Here is an 18,850-nt window from a genome sequence, read left to right on the forward strand (position 1 = left end):
TCCAGCTTTAAAATGAAGAAAGGCTGATGATCTAATGTGTAGGATGGTGATTACAGATGATGAGACTGTACTGTATAATTGAAATATGCTAAGAGAATAGAACTTAAACGTTCTCACACATGAAAAAAGGTGAGTATGTGAATTGGTGGATGTGTTAATGTGATGGGGGCAATCTTCAAAAAGCACATGTATATCAAATCATCACATTATACACTTTAAATATTTTACAATTTTTTTGTCAATTATACCTCAATACGTCTGAAAAAATAAATTTTAAAAAATACTATAACTGTAAACCAACCTACAGCTCCCACAGACAGCTTCTCACTTAGTTTTCCATAGATCAAGTGGTTTGCGTGTGTTTTGTGTCTGCAAAATTTCAACAGGAATAGAAAGAATTACAAAATATCTCACCTGGTAGCTTAATATAAGATTTCCTTTCTTTCCTAGAATAATCACCCAAATTTTATTGACATAAACTGAATGTAGGCCCTTTTTGCCCTTTGTCAACTGAGAATATATTTCTAAGTCCTCTTATCCAGCAACCACTTGAAAACAGCCTAGTGAAACCAGAGACCTGCCCAGTTTCAAACCTGGCAGTGAATTTGAGTCTACTCGTGTAACTCACATGTAACTGATAGAGATGGGTGGAAGAGTGAAGGCTCCCAGTTAGTGTTTTGTTGTAACCTCAGATAGAGTCTGGGATGGGATGCACTGATGTCTTGAAAGTACTGTGGCTTTGACCCTGGCATGTAGAGTCACGAGCCTGGCCAGATTGGATAGGATATCTACCCAGAGCAAAGGCAGATTGGCGTTGAGAACAGGCATCAAGGGAAAAACTAGAGAACATGCATACTCAACATGGCAAGGACAACAGTGAGTGGGTTAATCAGACAGGCAAGGCGTTCAGGGCTAAGGAGGTGAAGGACAGGGCAGGGAGCAAGGGAGGCCACAGTAGATGCTTTGGGAGGGAGACAAACAAGATGAACACGGGTGGTAGACATCCAGGTGGAGAAACCCTGAAAGGCCAGTCTTATTTTGCTTCCCAGGGAGGCTGCATCTTTGGAGGCTCTTTCAAAAACCTGTCCTTTCTTAATAAAATGATGGCACATCAAGAGTGGCTAGAGTTGCCACATAACACACAGGACACTCAGTTAAATTTGGATTTCAGATAAGCAACCAATAATGTTTTAGTGTAAGTACGTCCTATGCAATATTTGGGATATACTTACACCAAAAAAAATTATTCATCACTAATCGAAGATTTAAATTTAACTGGGCATCCTGCCATCTTAAATCTGTCAAACTTAGAAGAGCCACATAATTTTCCTCATCAAAGAAAATGGTTGTGTGAGAATCACACCCTGACAGAAAGCTCTCCTTCCACGGCAGTAAGATCTGGGTGTAGACATAGTGAAAATAGAAGGAAGCAAAGGAGAGAGGATTTGAAGGGAGCGAACAGGAGCATTAGGAGATTGGAGAGAGAACAGTAGAGGTAGGAAAAGAAAAAATAAAGTGAGATTAAAGATGTAGAAAGGGGACAGAAATGTCAAGTGATGCCAGCCTTAAAGGGTATTGAGTTACTTGCAGAGGGAGGCAGTAAACACAGGCTTCAACTCTGAGCAAAGTAAGCTGACACTTTTCCAAATAGAAGAGGGAGCCAGCAGAACAAGTGAGGTCAAGCAGAACAGCCTGAGCTCAAGGAGAGAAGGGTAGCGTGCAGGATGTGTAACCCTGGACAAGCTACTTAAACTTTCTGAGCCTCATTTTCTCAGCTGTAAACTGGAGACTGTAAAACAGTTAGGGTTTTATACCCTAACTCTTGCACATGTATCACTATAGATTTGTTTGACCTTTTCCAGAATTTCATATAAATATAATCAGAGAGTCTGTGCTCTTTGATATCTCGATTTTTCCATTAAAAAAAAGTCCTCCATGTTATTCTTTTTCATTGTATTCTTTTTCATTGCTGAGTAGAGTAGTATTCCTTTATATGGACATGCCACAACTTATCTCATTCACCCATCGTTGGATATTTTGCTAGTTTCTAGGTGGGGATTAGTGTGAAAAAGCCTACCAAGTCTTTGCGTAGATGTGTGTTTCATTTCTGTTGGATAAATACCTAGCAGTGAGATTGCTGGCTCATATGGTAATGATCCACCTAACTTCAGGAGGAACAGCCAAGCTTCTTTCCAAAGTGGTTGTACCAGTTTGCATGCCCATCAGCAGTGTATAAGGATTCCATTTTTTCTACATCCTCACCAACACTTATTATTGGTCTTTCTAATTTCAAGAGCACAGATTTTTGAAGAACTTCAAATTCTTGTTCCTCCAATTGTTAACCTCATAACCCTGGATAAGTCATCTGGTCTTACTGAATCTAGTTTCCTCATTTTCAAAAGAAGAATATTTATAAAATGAAGTTTTATGTGACAAATGAAATTATTTAGCACATCTAATTACATCCACATTGTATTTATTCAGCTAGTTTCAATTCTAAAGACTCATATGCCCGAAGTTCTAATTTAAGAGACCTATCCTGATGCCTTTGTATAAAAATTACCTGAAATCAGGTGTAGCCTGATGCCATGTGTTATCAGGGTGTTTACACTCACTCTCCTGGAGCTTTCTCTGCAGCACTGGATAACTGACTAATGACTCCAAGTCCTATTATTTCCCCAATTTCTTTAACCCTCTGAGCCATAGATACTTCATATGTAGAATGCAGCTTATGATTCTTATGACATAGTATTATTATTGAAGATCAACATTTAACAAACTGTAAGTTTGGCATTTTTACTTAGAGAGGGTGAAAAAAAGATGATACACACATAGAGACCTTCTTAAAACTAATCAAATGGAGAACACAAGTCCTTCTTGTCAGCTTTCCTAGCCACATTGGATACAATGGGTTTCTGTGCCAATGGGCAGTTGAGGAAGTTCATTACAGGAGAGGCCAGCATCCCAGTATTCCTATTTGGCGCAGGAGAGAGGGAAACAGACCATCAGAGGCCAGGCCAGGGAGAGGCAGACAAGGTATCAACCCCTGGCAATCCCGATTCAGTTGGGCTGAGGTGAGCTCCAGGGACCTCCAGGTAACCAAGCTTCTCAGCTGATTCTGATACACAGGCTTCGGAATTACAGACTAATAGTTCTCAAAATATCATCCTCTGACCACTAGCATCAGCATCACAAGGGAACCTAATAGAAATTCAAACCCCCAGGTCCCATCCCAGGGACTATTCGGTAAGAAACTCTGGAGGTGGGACCCGGCAATCTGTGTTTTAGAAAGTCCTCCAGGTAATCCAGATCAACGTCCAGGTTTGAGAACCATTGTTGTAGATCAATGACCATTAAGGACTTCCCAATACAGAAAAGCTGAGGCCAGAGTGGGAGAAACAGCAAGGGAGCAGATTCCATACAGAAAAATCAGGGAGTGTCGCTCAGTCCAGCCCAGCTGGCTGTGGTCACACATAGGCGATACCTGATCTAAAGGGGCAACAGGGACTGACAGCCCCCTAGTCCACTCTGTCCCTCTGGTTCCTGCTCGTTTGGGTGAACAGGTAGTGGGGCAGAGAAAGGCTGGGGTCCCTGGGTTTTGTTGATCTTTTATTCTGAATTTCAGTATAGTTTGGTCCATTGACTGGGAGAGGCTGCCAACCCCAGTGTACAAGACTCCAAACACTAGCTTAAAATATGTTAGACTGCAATGACCGAGCTTTAAAAGGGCATTAAAAAAAAAAAAAAAAGACTGGGAGGAGACATGCCAAATTAGAGGTGAAAGGGTGGGCTAACCTTAAAACCACAATGCTGCTTGGCTCAGGTTTCTAACCTAACCGCCCTGTCTTCTAGCACACTTGTGATGAGGGAAAAGGCCAGGACCTCAGTATGGAAGCAGAAAATATTGTAAGTGTGGCCCAGCTGAGCAAAAGTTGGACTAAGTTCCCCCAGTGTTCCAGGAAATGTTAACATGTGTGCCAAGGCCAAAAAAAGGGGGGGGGGGTCAAAAAAGTTTAGAAAACTTTGTTTTTAATAGCTTTCCCCTGGAAATTCACATTACTTATTTGCATATTAAAGGTGCTGAAAATTCCTGTAATAAAGGAACCTGGGTCGCTTCATTTGATCCAGTATTCCCATCTTTACTGAGCACAGACCTTTCGATCTTGACACACTCAGAAGCATCATACGAAACAGTGTTCTGCAGAATGTCAGCTTGGGAAACATAACTCTACAAAAATTATCAGTCAGAGACATCCTTGGTATCCACCTCCTGGTTCTCTCACTGCGGTCCACCGGCCTGCTTGCCTTCTGCCGTGGATTCAGACCAACCCAAACACTGAAACCTAGTTTTGTCTTGAACAGGAAGTCTAAGAACAGCCTCTGCTTTATGCAACCCTAGTTAGTGTCAAGCTACAATTTTGGTCTCTTGCCTAGATTTTTTCCCCCCTAGACTGTTGTCAGACATGAGTCCGTAACAATTCTTCCCCAGAATTCTGGGTTCTCAAAACTCAGGCTTTGGACCTGACCTGCCTGCCCCAGCTCTTCCAGACCTGAGCCTGGCCTGCAGGTGGCTACCCCCTGCCTGTTGCTCCCCATATCAGCTATCTCTGGGCATGACCTTGGACCTACTGGTTTCCAGTACCTGTGTCCTTCCCTCTAGAAGCATTCCTGCCCCTCCCCTGGGTGTTCCATGTCCTGTTCTCACTCAGGTGCCAACTCAGCTCCCAGGCACTCTGGTTAATTTTCAGATGTTTTTGTAAAGAGTTGCATTCGGGGGTAATAAAATAAGGAATGACAGCTACTGGTAATAAATGTGCCAGGGCTTGGATGGCGTGCCCCATCTGAAGGTTCTCTGCTGGTTGGTGACACTATGTGCAAGGCAGGTGACCACCATAGTGTGTGCATGTGACCCAAAGAGCACTGGGGACAGACAATTTGCCTTGGGAACCTTGAGCAAGTCCCTTAACCTCTTTGAGCCTCAGTCTTCCCATCTATAAAATGAGAATAATAATACCTGTCCTGCCTACCTTAAAAGGAAGTGTCAGGAGGAGTAAAATGAAGTAAAGCCTTATGGGCTCTTTGAAAGTGTACCTTGCCATCGCAGTATGGCATTTCTCACCCCTGTTTTACAGCTTAGCATCTTTCTGCCCACATCACAGGCTCAGGGTCGGGGTGGGGTAAGGAGGTTGTTGCTTTTTTTTTTTTTTTCTTTCAGATACAAATAAATGGCTTTCAAAGGGTGACTCTACAAAGTCATAAAGAAACAGTGACATCACTGACCTCTTCCCCATCTCCACCCTGTTGAATTAAGAGTTTCAGCGAAATGACCACTCAGCCTGCTGCTCTGGCACAGAAGCATGGCCATAAACCAGTGGGGCTGGTCACTGGACTCCAGGAGATTTGACTGCCTCTCTGGCTGGATAAGCAGTATGCCCAGGGGAGGATGAATCTGCCGCTCTCCATGGATCAGGCCCTCCCTGCCAGGGTGAAAACCACAGACTCATTGCTGAGACTAGAGTAGAAGTGGGACATAGGACTCCTCAGAGGAGACACGGCACATTGAGAGACAGTGCTTGCTTTGGAATCAGAGGACACTGATTTTGCATTCCAACCCTGCCACTTAGCTCTGAGACCTCACAGAATTTAGCTTCTTTGGCCCTTCTACTTCTTTAAACAGGGACAATGGTGCCTACCACATGGGTTCATGTGACAGCACTGTAGAAACAACCAAAACACTGTATGAGTGCAGGCTAGAAGCGGTGGAGGTGGGGATGATGGAGTTGGCGCCATGGTGCTGGAGAGGCAGCAGCAGAAGGGGTGGAGGCAGTGGCGGTGATGAAATGTTGGTGGAAAGGGAGGTGATGGTAGTTGCAGATAGCTGGATTGGATTCCAAAGGAGAACAACTGATTCTGTCCAAAATCTCCAGAAGTAAGGTCCACGCTAGAAAGAGAGCTTCAAAGATCCCAGAACACAGCAAAGACCCCTAACAAAATGGTCTTTGGCCTCACATCCCTTGGGATCACAGTCACTACCTCCCTGGAATCTAGGAAGGCTTTGGTCACAAGGGGTGCTTGGTGAGGCTGCAGATTACAAACCTCTCTGCTGTAGGGATGTTCCAGGGGGCCAGCAGTGGGAAGAGGGGAAATGCTTGCTTTCACTTTCTATCTGGTCTTTGGTCACTGGACCATGGTGCTCAACAGACTGCAGACAAAGCTGGGAACTAAATTCTTTTTCAGTTCCAACCTACAACCTTCTACTTTCCAACCACTTCTCAGTGGCCACCTTCTGAGGCCAGGGGGATGCTAGATCAAATCAGTAGATGGCTGGACAGCTTTTAGGAAAGATGAAGATCTCTGCGCCAAGTGTGGGCTGGGGACCAACAGCATCATCTGGGAGCCAGTTAGACACGCAGAGTCTCAGGCCCAACCCTAGACCTACTGAGTCAGAATCAGCGTTTAAGCAAGATTCTCGGGAGATTAACATAAATTTCGTGTGTCTGTATCAGCACGGCTGCATTTCTTCTGGAGGTTCTAGAGGGAGAACCCATTCCCGTGCCTTTTCCAGCTTGTAGAAGCCACCTGTACTCCTTGGCTCTAGAGCCCTTGTTCCATCTTCAAAAACAGCAGTACATCATTAAAAAAAAAATTTAAGAAGCACTAATATAGTGAGCCTTGTCTGCACTTTTTCAGAGTATTCAACTAAATATTCATTCCCGTTACTTCGACAGATATTTACTATGCATCTACCTTGTGCCAAGCGCTGCACCAGGCCCTGGGGACAGGGCAGTAAAACACCAGCATAGTCTAGGTCCTGAAGAGCTTCTGATGATGTCTTCCAAAGGAATGGAAACCAAGGCCACAGTCGTAGCCAGTCTCCCAGGGCAGATGCTTTCCAGGCTGCATTCAGGGAGATGTCCAGGACGCTGGATATTCACTGTGACACATTCCCCTTGGATACCTCACCTTGCTGGTGACAGCAGAGCACAGTGAGCATTTATGACTGCAAGTGCTGGAATGGGTACCTGGCATACAGTAGGGACGCACTGTATGCCTGTGAATTGCTCAACTGGTGCTGACTGCCTCTCCTCCTCCTGTCCTTCTTTCCTCTCCCCTTTTCTTCTTCCTCTCCTCCAGATTCGTCCCCTAAGGCCTCCTTTATTCTTTCCTACCATTTTCCCCCTACGTCTTCCAAAAATCTCCATGTGCATTTTACCAATCTGTGTAGCAAAAACAACTGGGGATCCAATGGCTCCAAGAGTTTAAGCCAGGGTGACACACACATCATGTACCCCTGCTGTACAGCACTTAAGAATATCCACAGCTTTGTAACGTGACTCTTCCTTTTGAAGCCTCTTCAGCTCAAATGCACAGCTGGGGTGAGCCAATCACTCGCCCACAGGCGCCAGGACGCTGGGGTGCCTCCAGCTGCCCGCTCCAGGAAATTAGAAGCAGCTGTAATGCTGATGTGCCAGGCTGCCCTGCAGCTGGATGACATTTTGAAGGGCCAAGGGACCTCCCCTTTTTGGCTAATACTCAAGGGAGAACAGGAGGCAGGGGGAACAGGGGAGCAAGCAGGGCTGTTTGAAGTGAATTCAAATTCACATCCTGGCTATGAGGCAGGAAATTTAGAAATTCATTCCTACAGAGGGAGATGATGAAGCACTGGGTTGTTCCACAGTGGTGGCACAGAGCAGACGGCCTATCCAAGTGCCTGAGCCCACACCCCTCCCTGCTCCTCACCAACATGCAGCCAGAGCGAGACTCCATGTCCACGATAAACATCGCGGGTGAGGCCCAGACCCCAGCTTTCCCTGTAATTGCCTTGGATATTGTATGACTCTGCCCAGAGGACTGAACTTGATCTCTAGGATAGAATATCCAGCATAGATTCTCTCTTACTAAAAGGAAAGAAAGAAAATTGCCTCTGGCTTTCCAAGTGAAAGAAATACAGACAGACGCCCTCTCCCCAAGCCCCTGCTCCCTGTTTACAGCAAAGCTGACGCAGATGAGCTAATGTGTGTTTACCCAAGGTGCTCATTTGGTTTGCAAAACACAGAGGGCTCAAGTCCTGTGTCCAGGATGCAGGCTGGGAGGGGGAGCAGGGAGAAAAGAGGAAACAAACGTTGATTCAGAGCCTCCGTGATGAAGCAGATATGTAACCTCCTTCACCCTCATAACTACAGTATTTGTGACACAGGCCTGAGGGATCCCATTTTAGAGATGAGGAAACTGAAGCTCAGCAGGATGAAGGGAAAGTCCCTTGAACTATCCATCTTCAAGGAGCAAGAACACAATTCAGAGCCTGGTTGGCCAGATTCCAAAGTGCTTTTCTCTACAACCCACTGCATCACTCCAGAAAACTCCCCCAGGGAGCGCAGAGGCAGGGCCGCACATGGGGAAGGTAGACTTGTAATTAAAGCTCAGAAAATCCATGACCTCCTTGGAAACTAACTGATAATTCATCCCACGTTGTTTCCCACCGGTGGAATTGGAGCTCAGGCATTGACAGTCCTGCCTCCTGCAGGCCCCACACAGTTCATGGTCTGGAACCAATCCTGGCAGGTGTACAGCCTCTCACCCAGCATCCATGGGCACTAGAGTTACCTTTCCAGCCACCCATCTGTTACAACAGACACCCACATATCCACCAATCCTCTCTGAAACCATCAAGTCACCACCTAGTTCCTGGGTAGCTCCTGTTTCTAGGCCTGGAGCCCCTGCCTATTTGGCTGGTCCCTGCCTCACCCAGCTCCAAGCCTGATGGACTTTGAGGTGACTACCAGCCTAGTTTTGCTTCTCCCCAAGACCAAGAGATTCCCCTTTCTATGCCCCCTACTTTGACCCTAGTAAGCTGTCATCATTTCTCAAACCCAATGACTGACATGGACACAGTAAGTTTTTTTACCACCTCCCTCAGAATCCAACTCCACAGATGGGTGCCAGCCTCTTCCCCATCCCAGTTGCTAGAAGCCTGGCCCACCTGAGTCACAACTGGTCACAGGTGCAGACACAGTGACGGGGATGTGGCTGTGAGGACTGGTGCTTTATTTAGCATCCATGTGTAAAACGTATAGGCTAGGACTTTCACTGCCTGACAGTAAACATGGAGTTACAGGATTTAATTACAGCACTGGGACAACTGATTTTTTTTTACCAATAACTTTTCATAAGATGATGTATTGATTTAAACACAACACATCCAACTCGGGTATGCGGGTCCCTGCCCACATGTCATATTGAAATCCCAGGCATCTTCCCATCACTAGAATGACAAAGCGCTGGAAGGCAGAGATATGAAATGAAAGCCTGAAAGGCCAGTCCAGTCGACAGTACCCATGTCATAACATCCCACAGGACCCCCCCCCCTGATGGAGGTGAGGCCCCACATCGCTGGGGAAAGGAGCTGGAGGGAGACAGGTAATGAGAAGCTCAGGAGGTGCCGGGCGCACTGTGAAATATGGAGAGCCCAGATTGCTCATCGACAGTGTTTGCTCAAGCAAGGCAGCTATGAAGGGCATGACCAAGTAACAGGGCAGGAATCAATAACTCGCTGACAGCCAGGCAGTCTAGAATCTTTGGCCCGTATCCAAGAGCACAAGAGAAAGCTGGCTGAGGGAACAGCATCGGCCCCGGCCTGGCCTGCACCTTAGGCCCTGGTGTGCCTCACCCGGCCTGCCCGCCCCAGACAGCGGCCCCACTTTCCTCCTCAGTGGGGTCCCACCAGTTTTCTTACCTGTTGCCCCTGGCTGGCCATGGTTCCTCCTTCGGGATGGGCCTTCTCCTCCCAGCACGCCCTGAAAAGATGCCTTAGTGCCTCTCAAAGCCAACACCCCAAGCAGGCCAGGGCACACCTCACCGGCCTGCACACGGCTCTCACTGCAGCCCAGAGAGCCTGTCAGCTCTTGCTTCCAACCCTTTACAGCTTTCACCTGGGTGCCTGCTAGAGCTGTGTTTCTCAGAATCACCTGGAGAGCTTCAAACTCAGATGACTGCTAATTCAGGAGGCCTGGAGGGAGTCTGAGAATTTGCCTTTCTAACAATTCCCAGGTGATGCCAATGGGGCTGGTCCCAGGACCACTTTTGGAGAACCGACTGCCTTGTTGGCGAAAGAGAGTGTTTTGAACCTGTGTTAAGGCAGCCAGTGCTTCACGACCCTGAAAAACTTGTCCTGAGCCCAAGAGGAAACTAAACAGGAAAGCATGTAAACAGCCCTACTCCCTCATCCAGTATAAGGCATCGTTCACCCTGAGTGAGGCCTGGCTCTAATGTTGTCCTTGACTTCCTGTTTGGGGACAATCAACAATTAAATGAGACCTTTATGGCATTTTAATAGCACACTGTGTGGGATGGGCCCCAAGATAAACTTCTTGCTGAAGTCCAGGCAGCTGCAGATTCCAGGGTCTGGGCCTCCCATGGATTTACAAGGCCACCGACTGACAGGGGCCAGGCAGCCTGATAGGGAGGCTCCCCCGGGGAAGGCATGCTCTGAAGTTTCTCTCTGGGCCTCCCCTGGAGTTGCTGCTGCCTTCTGAAGCAGGCCTCCAGGACTTCATTTATTTACAAAGCAAAAGGAATTTGGAGCCTGGTACGCTGGTGGTAGGTGATTGAGCAGTCTGCTCTGGCCTCCCACTTCTAGGAAAGAGGACACTGGGCTTGGGGGGAAGAAAGGGGCTCCAGGCACGCTCAGCACTAGCTGGATCTGTGACCTCAAGCAGTGTCTCAACAAGGGGAAAAAATATCTGTCCTGTCTAATTTGTCGGGTCACCACAAATGCATAATGATGCTGTAGGACATTATTTATTTTCATTAGTTTTATTGTTATTTTTTTTCTAGGAGAGGATTATTTACCCCAACACAGCTTCTTCCCTGTTCTGGGACACTTTCCTGCGCACCCGCTCCAATATATTTTTGCCAGGCGTATCTGTTTATTCATTAAACACTTGTTGAGCCCCTCCTCCTTGCCCAGCCCTGCACTAAATATGAGTCCAGAAATGAAGCAGACAAGATTCTCAGCCAAAAAGAGCTCTCAGCCTAGTGGGAGTGTCAGCAAGTGTCGAATAATCCCATTCCACTGGGACGTGCTGATACCAGAGTGTGCAGAGGACACTCTGAAGAAGAGGTGAAGCCTAATGTTGCTACCTAATATTTAGTCTTCCTTCTTCCTTAGTAACAGAACTCCCAATTTTTAGTTGATATAGGGCCACCCAATTAAAGATTATATTTTCCATCCTCCCAGGCATCTAGATGTGACTATGTGACTAAGTTCTGGCCAATGAGATACAATTGGGAGTGGTATGGGGATACTTCTAGGAAACATCTTTAGACACTAATTGGCTTGTGCCCTTTCCCCCTACCCCTTTCTACATCTGGCTGCCTGGAATACAGATGTGATGACTGGAGCTCCAGCAGCATCTTAAACCATGAAGATAGAGATGTCTTTGGGATGATATGGCAATTAACTGGAAGGGGTCCAGATCCCTAACAGCTTTGTGTATCAGTCCTGGGATGCCTATTTCCAGAATTCATTCACATGAGAGAAAGTAAATAAACTTCTATCTCATTTTTAAGCCACTATTATTTTGGGTTTTCTGACACATGCAAATGAGCCTAATCCAAACTAATTCAAAGCCAGGTTGTGAGTGGCCTGAGGACTTTGGACTTCATTATACAGGCAATAAGGAGCTATCAACAGTTTATAAGCTGTGGAGTAACTTGATGTTGAGAGATCAAGGGGGAAGGAAAAGAAATGACCCAAGATGTAAAGGGACTATGGAAACTTATTTCTGTTGACAGAAATGAGGAACTGTGATTTGAAGGGAAGGTAGGTTTTAAACTTGTGGACTTCAGGGTGACTGCATTGATTCCATGTTAAAAATCCAAGAAGGAGCTGGGGATGTAGAAGCATATCTTAAAAGAGAGGTAAGGACTGGCTATAGACTTGGAATCACTTGTGTCAAAGTAATAGATGACACATTACCACATGGATGAACCTGGAGGACATTATGCTACATGAGATAAGCCAGTCACAAGAAGGACAAATACTGTATGACTCCTCTTATATGAGGCACCTAGAGTAGTCAGATTCACAGAGACAGGAAGTAGAAAATTGGTTGCCAGGGCTGAAAGGGGGAGAATGAGGAGCCAATGTCTAATGGGGACAGAGTTTCAGTTTTACAAAATGAAAAGACTTCTGGAGACAGATGGTGGTGATGGTTGTACAACAATATGAATGTACTTAATACCACTGAACTGTACACTCAAAAATGGTTAGGATGGCTTAAAAAAGGTACATATGTAAATACATGAATAAATAAATAAAGGAAATAGCTAGAAACTTTAAAAAGTAATAGCCAATATCCCAAGAGTAGATGAGGTTTCCTGGAAAAGAGGAAAATGTGAGGAAGAGAAGGAAACTAAAGAAAGAGGGACAGTTGGTCTGAGAGATGGAAGGAGAGGAAAGAAAGGCTTTATGTCACAAAAAGCAAAGAGGGAGAGAATTTGTGACATGATTAGGAAACTTTTGGAAAGTAGCAAAGCCAGAGAGAGAGAGAGAGATTGTTCAACCTGGACCTGCATGAAGAACAACACAAGCACCCATTCGATTGTAATTCTTTTCAAAGTAAAAGGGCTGCCCGCATGAAGTGAATGGAGAATCCAGCCAGCCAGAAGTCAGTTTCTGAGCTAGGATAGAAATCCAGAAATGCAGGGTAAAAAGTGCCAGGAGCACGCTGCAGGAGATGCCCAGGAAGAGGGAGATAAATGGTCCCAGAGAGAACAGAATTCTAGAAAAGAATCTTCGCTGTTTTAAAACTGCTCCCTCCACTTGGAGTGATCTTTAATATTTGACCCAACTGTGGTCACTTTAAGAATGAACTGAGGCAGATGGAAAAAACCTTGGCTTAATGTCTGGTAACAGAATTCCTCTTAGGGAAGAAACTGTTCCCATAGAAGAGTACCTTTGCAAACCTTCAGACGGCAGGTATGACTGGAGGCACAGGCTAGCAGGAAGCAAGCTGACAAAGGAGAAAGTTAAACCGGGAGCATCGTGAAAGGATGAGAGGACACAGAAGGGGGACCAGCAGGCATATCAAGGGACCAAAGAACTAAAAATAGAGAGCTCTCATAGTCCATTGTTTGCAAGTCTGTAATGAAAACACACTCCTTCTGTCTCCTCAAACTTTATTAGAGTAGGGAGGTTTGGGTAAAAAGTAAGGAACAAAGGATGAATTCCCTGTTGGCACAAACATCAGGGTAGCAATAAATGGAGAGGCTCAAGGCCAGAGCAGAGAACAAGAACTCGTTGGAGACAGGAAGCTGGCACCAGAGGTGACCTTGACAATGAGAGCAGGAAGCCCCAGGCAACATCTGGGGTGGATTACCATAAAGGTCTGGCTTCACTCTGTCCACAGTTGTGCGGGGCTCGGGGCTGTTGTAATAGCCAATCAATCTTTTTAGCGATATATTATTTGTATCCTTATTCAGTCTCCGTCCTATCTCCTTCAATCCTACTTAACAAGTTGCAAAGAGGAGGGGGCGGTTCACAGTGCCACATGAAACAGATCAAAGCAAAGGAGAACTAAGGAAAAGTCATCAGATTCGATGGCATTGGGAAGAGAATTTTCAGCAGGAGTAAGGTCGTGGCGCTACATACAATGATGTAGATTGTGCACCACACAAAGGCAGCCCATCAGCAGGGCACCCTCCCTTCTGAGTCATCACAGAGTGGATATTCATGACAATTTTCCAGCTACAGGCAGAAAAGTGTCTTGAGGAACAGGTCCCTTTTACCAATTGGCATAAGGTGCCTGATGGGCCAGCAGCAGCCTGGGCGGGGACAGAAGGCAGATGGCACAAAGGTTGTAAATGAATTGCTAGTGAAGAAATGAAAGCCATGTATCTGGAGCTCCTACATGAGGATTATGTTATTTATCTATAGCTGCATGACAAATTACTCCAAAATTTAGCGGCTTAAAACAACAAACATTTATTATCTCACAGTTGTGTGAGTCAGGAATCCAGGAGCAGTTTAGCCGAGCACGTTTGGCTCCGGGTCTCTCATAAACCTGCAGTAAAGCTGTCGGCTGGGGCTGCAGTCATTTCAAGACTCAACTGGGGCTGAAGGATCCACTTTTGGGCTTTCTCATGGGGAAGTTGGCAGGCTTCCATTCCTCCCAACTGTTGGGCTGAGGGTCTCAGTTCCTCACCACACACGTGGGCGTTTCCATAGAGTTGCTCACAACATGGCTGTTCGCTTCCCCACCCCACCCCCATGTGAATGATGCAGGAGAAAGAGAAAAGTAGAGGGAGGGGATGGGAGGGGGAGTAGGGAAGGAAGGGGAGGGAAAGAGAGGGAAGGGAAGATGGGAGAAGGGGAGGAGAGTGGAGGGGAGGGAGGAGAGGAGAGAGAATGTGGATACATTTCTGATACAGAACCCAGAGTCCTTTTATAACCTAATCTTGGAAGTGACAACCATCCTTTTTGCTCTATTCAGTTCTTGGAATAGGCCAGTAAATCCAGCCCTCTTTCAAAGGGAGAGGATTATCCTAGAGTGTGAATACTGGGAAATGCGGGTTATTGGAGGCCATTTTAGGGGCTGCCTGGCAAGATTTAAAGGCTCAACCACTCTTTCAGAGGGAAGGGAGAATCTTTCTCTCACCCCAGGGGTGAAATCATTCAGGGACAAACAGAACTTGGGAAAAGTTCTAAGCTCACTTTCAGCAGAAGCCAGAGTGTGCTCCTGTTAGTGACACAGTGCCCAAGTTGAGCCTGATGGCAGAAATGATTGTATCTGCTGCTCCTCGGCAGGGACGTGGTCATTTGCTTTACAGGGATTTCACTTTGGTGCCAGAGCAAGTTGTCTGCATCGACTTCATGTGGTTATAAACAAAGTTCATGAATGCCAACAAAGGTTTCCAATCCGGAGGTACAGCCCATGCAAAAATCTAAAGAGGTGTTCAAGGAAAACAAGGCACCTCACAGGCCGGCTTTGTTTCTGCTTTCTGTGTGGGCAGACCTGTTAGGCAGAAGTGTGGAGGGAAAGAAGACTCACCAGATCAGCCAGTAACAGGTAGCACCTGTTTCCAGCCCCGCCAATCTCCAGGGCTGCCCAGGTCCCCTAGAAGACTGGGCTTGAGGCTGCCAACTCTCCCCTAGAATAAAAGTCCGGTGTAGAGAGTAGGCTCTTATCTCACCCTGACTCATTCCCCCTATTAGACTCACTATGCTTTTAAGCTTCTGAAGCACAGAGAAGCACAGGGATTAAGAGAGGTGTTCTCCACTTGAAACACATCATTAGATGACAGCCAACTCTCCTGGATTCTTTTAGAGGTGCCTGGAATTTCTGAACCACTCTAGAGTTGACTCAATCCATAAATATTTATTGAGGGTCTGTTATGATGATGGGTCAGCTCCAGGCCATAGGCTGCCTCAAATAAAGTGGGCCAGGAACTATGAGGTGGGTCAAGCTGCTGGGCATGGTGGCAGGTGGTTGGCATGCCAGAGATTACAGCTGGGGGTCAGTTCATTGGGAAAGGAGATGTGCAGTTACCATGGATCCAAACATCAAAGTCAAGGGCTGAGGCTGACAGAGGAGCAAAGGCCAGATACACATCACACAGAATCTGCATAAGAGAGCCAAGGCTAATGCTCAGTAGTTCCCAGGGAACAGAGGAGACATAGTCCTGGCCAGAGAGTAGAGGCTGAGAGCCAGTATCCTTTCTGGAAAACAGGGGTCATTTCTTACATGGTCAGCATCCTATCCCCAATATCTGGCACAGTAATCAATTCAGGTGCTCGGGCCAAGCAGGAGGGCAGGGCTGTGATCATCTGTGTAGATACCCATACGTCAAGGTCTGGGGTCCAAGGTGGGCATCAGGAAACAAGCAGGGAAAATTGTTCAGACCCAGAGTCTGGGAAAGGCAGCTCAGGATCCAGAACAGGCGGGTGGGGTCACCTAATAGCCCAACGAAGTTATGAATGCTGGTTCCAGGAAATTCTCAGGATTAATTGTAGAATTAATTTCAGGATTAGTCATTTTAAGCAGCCTTCTTTGCTGGACTGAGGACTGAAACCATGTCCATCTTACTCATAGGGTATCGCCAGCCTGCCACAGAGCCTGGCATGAAATACATGCTCAGTAAGTGTGTGTGCAGGGAGCAACTGCTCCCAGAGAAAAGTGGGGATCTGCAGGGGCTAGAGCACAGGTCCAGGGCCCAGAGAGTCCTCACAGGTCAATGCAGAGGGAGAAATGTTTTTCTTCCAAGTTATAGAAATCAGGTGAAGCCAACAGAGCCCAGATTTCAGATTGAGAGCAGGCAACAAGATGCCAACCTTCTATTTCATGTTCCTCACATTGTCACCCTCCTGGGTCTCCTTCAGAAGAGAGATGGGGACTCAGATGACAACAGTCATTCACCATTCCCAGGGCCCAGTCTCCAGATGATGGCTATGCGTAGGTGGAAACCAAGCTAACAACTTCAGCGTAAGACTGAAATATTCCCTATCCCCATGTCCAGGTGGGTGGGCTTGAGCAAGTCATTTAACCGGTCTCTATTGTAGCCTCAAACTGTTTCCTCATCAGAAGCTTTTTAGTTTGATGTAGTCCCATTTGTTTATTTTTGCTTTTGTTACCTTTCTTTTGGTGTCAAATTCAAAAAATCATTGCCAAGACCATTGTCAAGGAGCTTACTCTCTCCGCGTTTTCATCCAGGAGTTTTAGTTTCAGCGTACGTTCAAGTCTGTCATTCATTTTGTGCTGATTTTTGTAAGATAGGGGTTTAGTTTCATTCTTTTGCTTGTGGCTGTCTATGTTTCCCCAGCACCATTTATTTAAGAGACATTCCTTTCCCCATTGTATATTCTTGGCTCCTTTGTTGAAAATTAATTGACTATATATGCATGGGTTTACTTCTGGGCTCTCTATTCTGTTCCACTGGTCTATGTACCTGTTTTAATGCCAGTACTATACTGTTTTGATTACTATAGTTCGTAATAGTTTGTGGTTTAAAATCAGGAAGTGTGATGCCTCTAGCTTTGTGTTTTTTCTTCTCAAGATTTCTTTGACTATTTGGGGTCTTTTGTGTTTCCATACAGATTTTAGGATTGCTTTTTCTATTTATGTGAAAAGTGTATTGGAATTTTTATAGAGATTGCATTGAATCTGTAGATTGCTTTGCATAGTATGAACATTTTAACAATATTAATTCTTTCAACCTATGAGCTCAGAATAGCTAAAGGAAATCATCACAAAATAAAAAGGCAACCCATAGGACAGAAGAAAATGTTAGCAAACCACCATAGCTGGTAAAGGATTAATATCCAAAATATATAAGGAACTCATATAACTCAGCAAAAAAACAAATAACCCAATTTGAAAATGGGCAATGGATCCAATTAGATATTTTTCCAAAGAAGACATATAAATGGTCAACAGGTATACGAAAAGGTACTCACGAATTATCAGGAAAATGCAAATCAGAACACCATAATGAGATATCATTTCACACCTGTTAGAATGGCTGTTATCAAAAAGACAAGAAATGCTGGCTAGGTTGTGGAGAAAAGGGAACCCTCCTACACTGCTGGTGGGAATGTAAACTGGCACCATCACTACAGAAAACACTGTGGATATTAATTGAGACATTGAAAATAGAACTTCCACATGAGCCAGCAATCCCACTTCTGGGTATATATCCAACAGAAACAAAACCACAAAGAGACATCTGTACTCCTATGTTCATGGCAGCATGAGTCACAATAGTCAAGGTATGGAAACAATGTAGGTGTCCATTGATGCATGAATGGTTCAAGAAAATGTGGTATCAGAATACAATGAAATAGCATTCAGCCTTAAAAAGGAAGGAAATCCTATCACTTGCAACAACATGGAAGAAACTAGAGGGAATGATGCTAAGTGAAATCAACCAGATAAAGACAAATCCTGCATGGTATCACTTATAGATAGAATCTAAAAAATAAATCCACATTTTTTTTAAAAGGTCAAACTCATAGAAACAGAGATTAAGAAAGTGGTTGCCAGGGGCTAGGGGGAAGAAATAGGAAGAAGCTGGTAAAAGTGTACAAACTTTCAGCTACAACATGAATAAGGTCTGATGATCTACTGTAAACATGCTGACTATAGTTGACTGTATCTGTACAATTGAAATTTGCTAAGAGAGTAGAACTGAAGGGTTCACACACACATACACACACACAAAGGCAAATGTGTGAGGTGATGGATGTGTTAATTAACTCAACGTGGGGAATCCTTTCCCAATAAATATGTGTTTCAAATCATCATGTTGTAACTTTAAATATCTTACCATTGTGTAAATTATACCTCAATAAAGCTGAAAACAGAACAAAACAAAACAAGAAACTATTTCCTCATCTGTAAAATGAAGGCACTAGACTAGAAAAAGACTCTGTGGTTCTTTTTCTTTCCTGATATCCTGTGATTCAATTTTTCTGGTCTGTTTTGAAGAGGATTCAGATTAGGATTGACCACGATGAAAACATGTGGTGGCTCCTGAGCTTCTGAGGAGCACTGGATCGGGTCTAGAAGAAATGCATGCACGCACCCTCTGCTTTCCGTTTCCATGGCATTTGGTTCTGGAACGCCGTGTCTGTGAGGAAGGTGAGGCATATTTCCTGTAGGCAGTTGCTTATGTTCCCTAGGCCCTCTGGGGAGGAAGCAGCATGACAAAGCTGAAAGCCTGCTGGACTTAGAAATGAGGAGACCTGGATGCTGGTCCCAAACCAGGCGTGACTCGGCAACTCGCCCATCCTCTTTGGGTGTCCATTTGCACATCTCTAGTGGACAGAATGCCCACCCTGCCAGCCTCATGAGAC

The 18,850-nt window shown here is 45.5% G+C and overlaps 1 long non-coding RNA gene across 16 annotated transcripts in view; it reads right to left on the reverse strand.

Moving 5' to 3' along the window:
* Positions 1 to 18,850, reverse strand: part of LOC106730263 — a 135,283-nt gene that overhangs the window by 59,265 nt on the left and 57,168 nt on the right. The window contains exon 1 of one of the 16 annotated variants that reach the window (XR_004326203.1): positions 9,734 to 10,141. The exons of the other annotated variants lie outside the window; for them this stretch is intronic. This is a non-coding gene — a long non-coding RNA (uncharacterized LOC106730263). Of the gene's footprint in view, positions 1 to 9,733; positions 10,142 to 18,850 lie in introns of those variants that run through there. 16 annotated transcript variants of the gene reach the window in all.

This window comes from Camelus ferus, chromosome 15, assembly GCF_009834535.1.
Source record: "Camelus ferus isolate YT-003-E chromosome 15, BCGSAC_Cfer_1.0, whole genome shotgun sequence".
In the NCBI taxonomy this organism is placed as follows: domain Eukaryota; kingdom Metazoa; phylum Chordata; class Mammalia; order Artiodactyla; family Camelidae; genus Camelus; species Camelus ferus.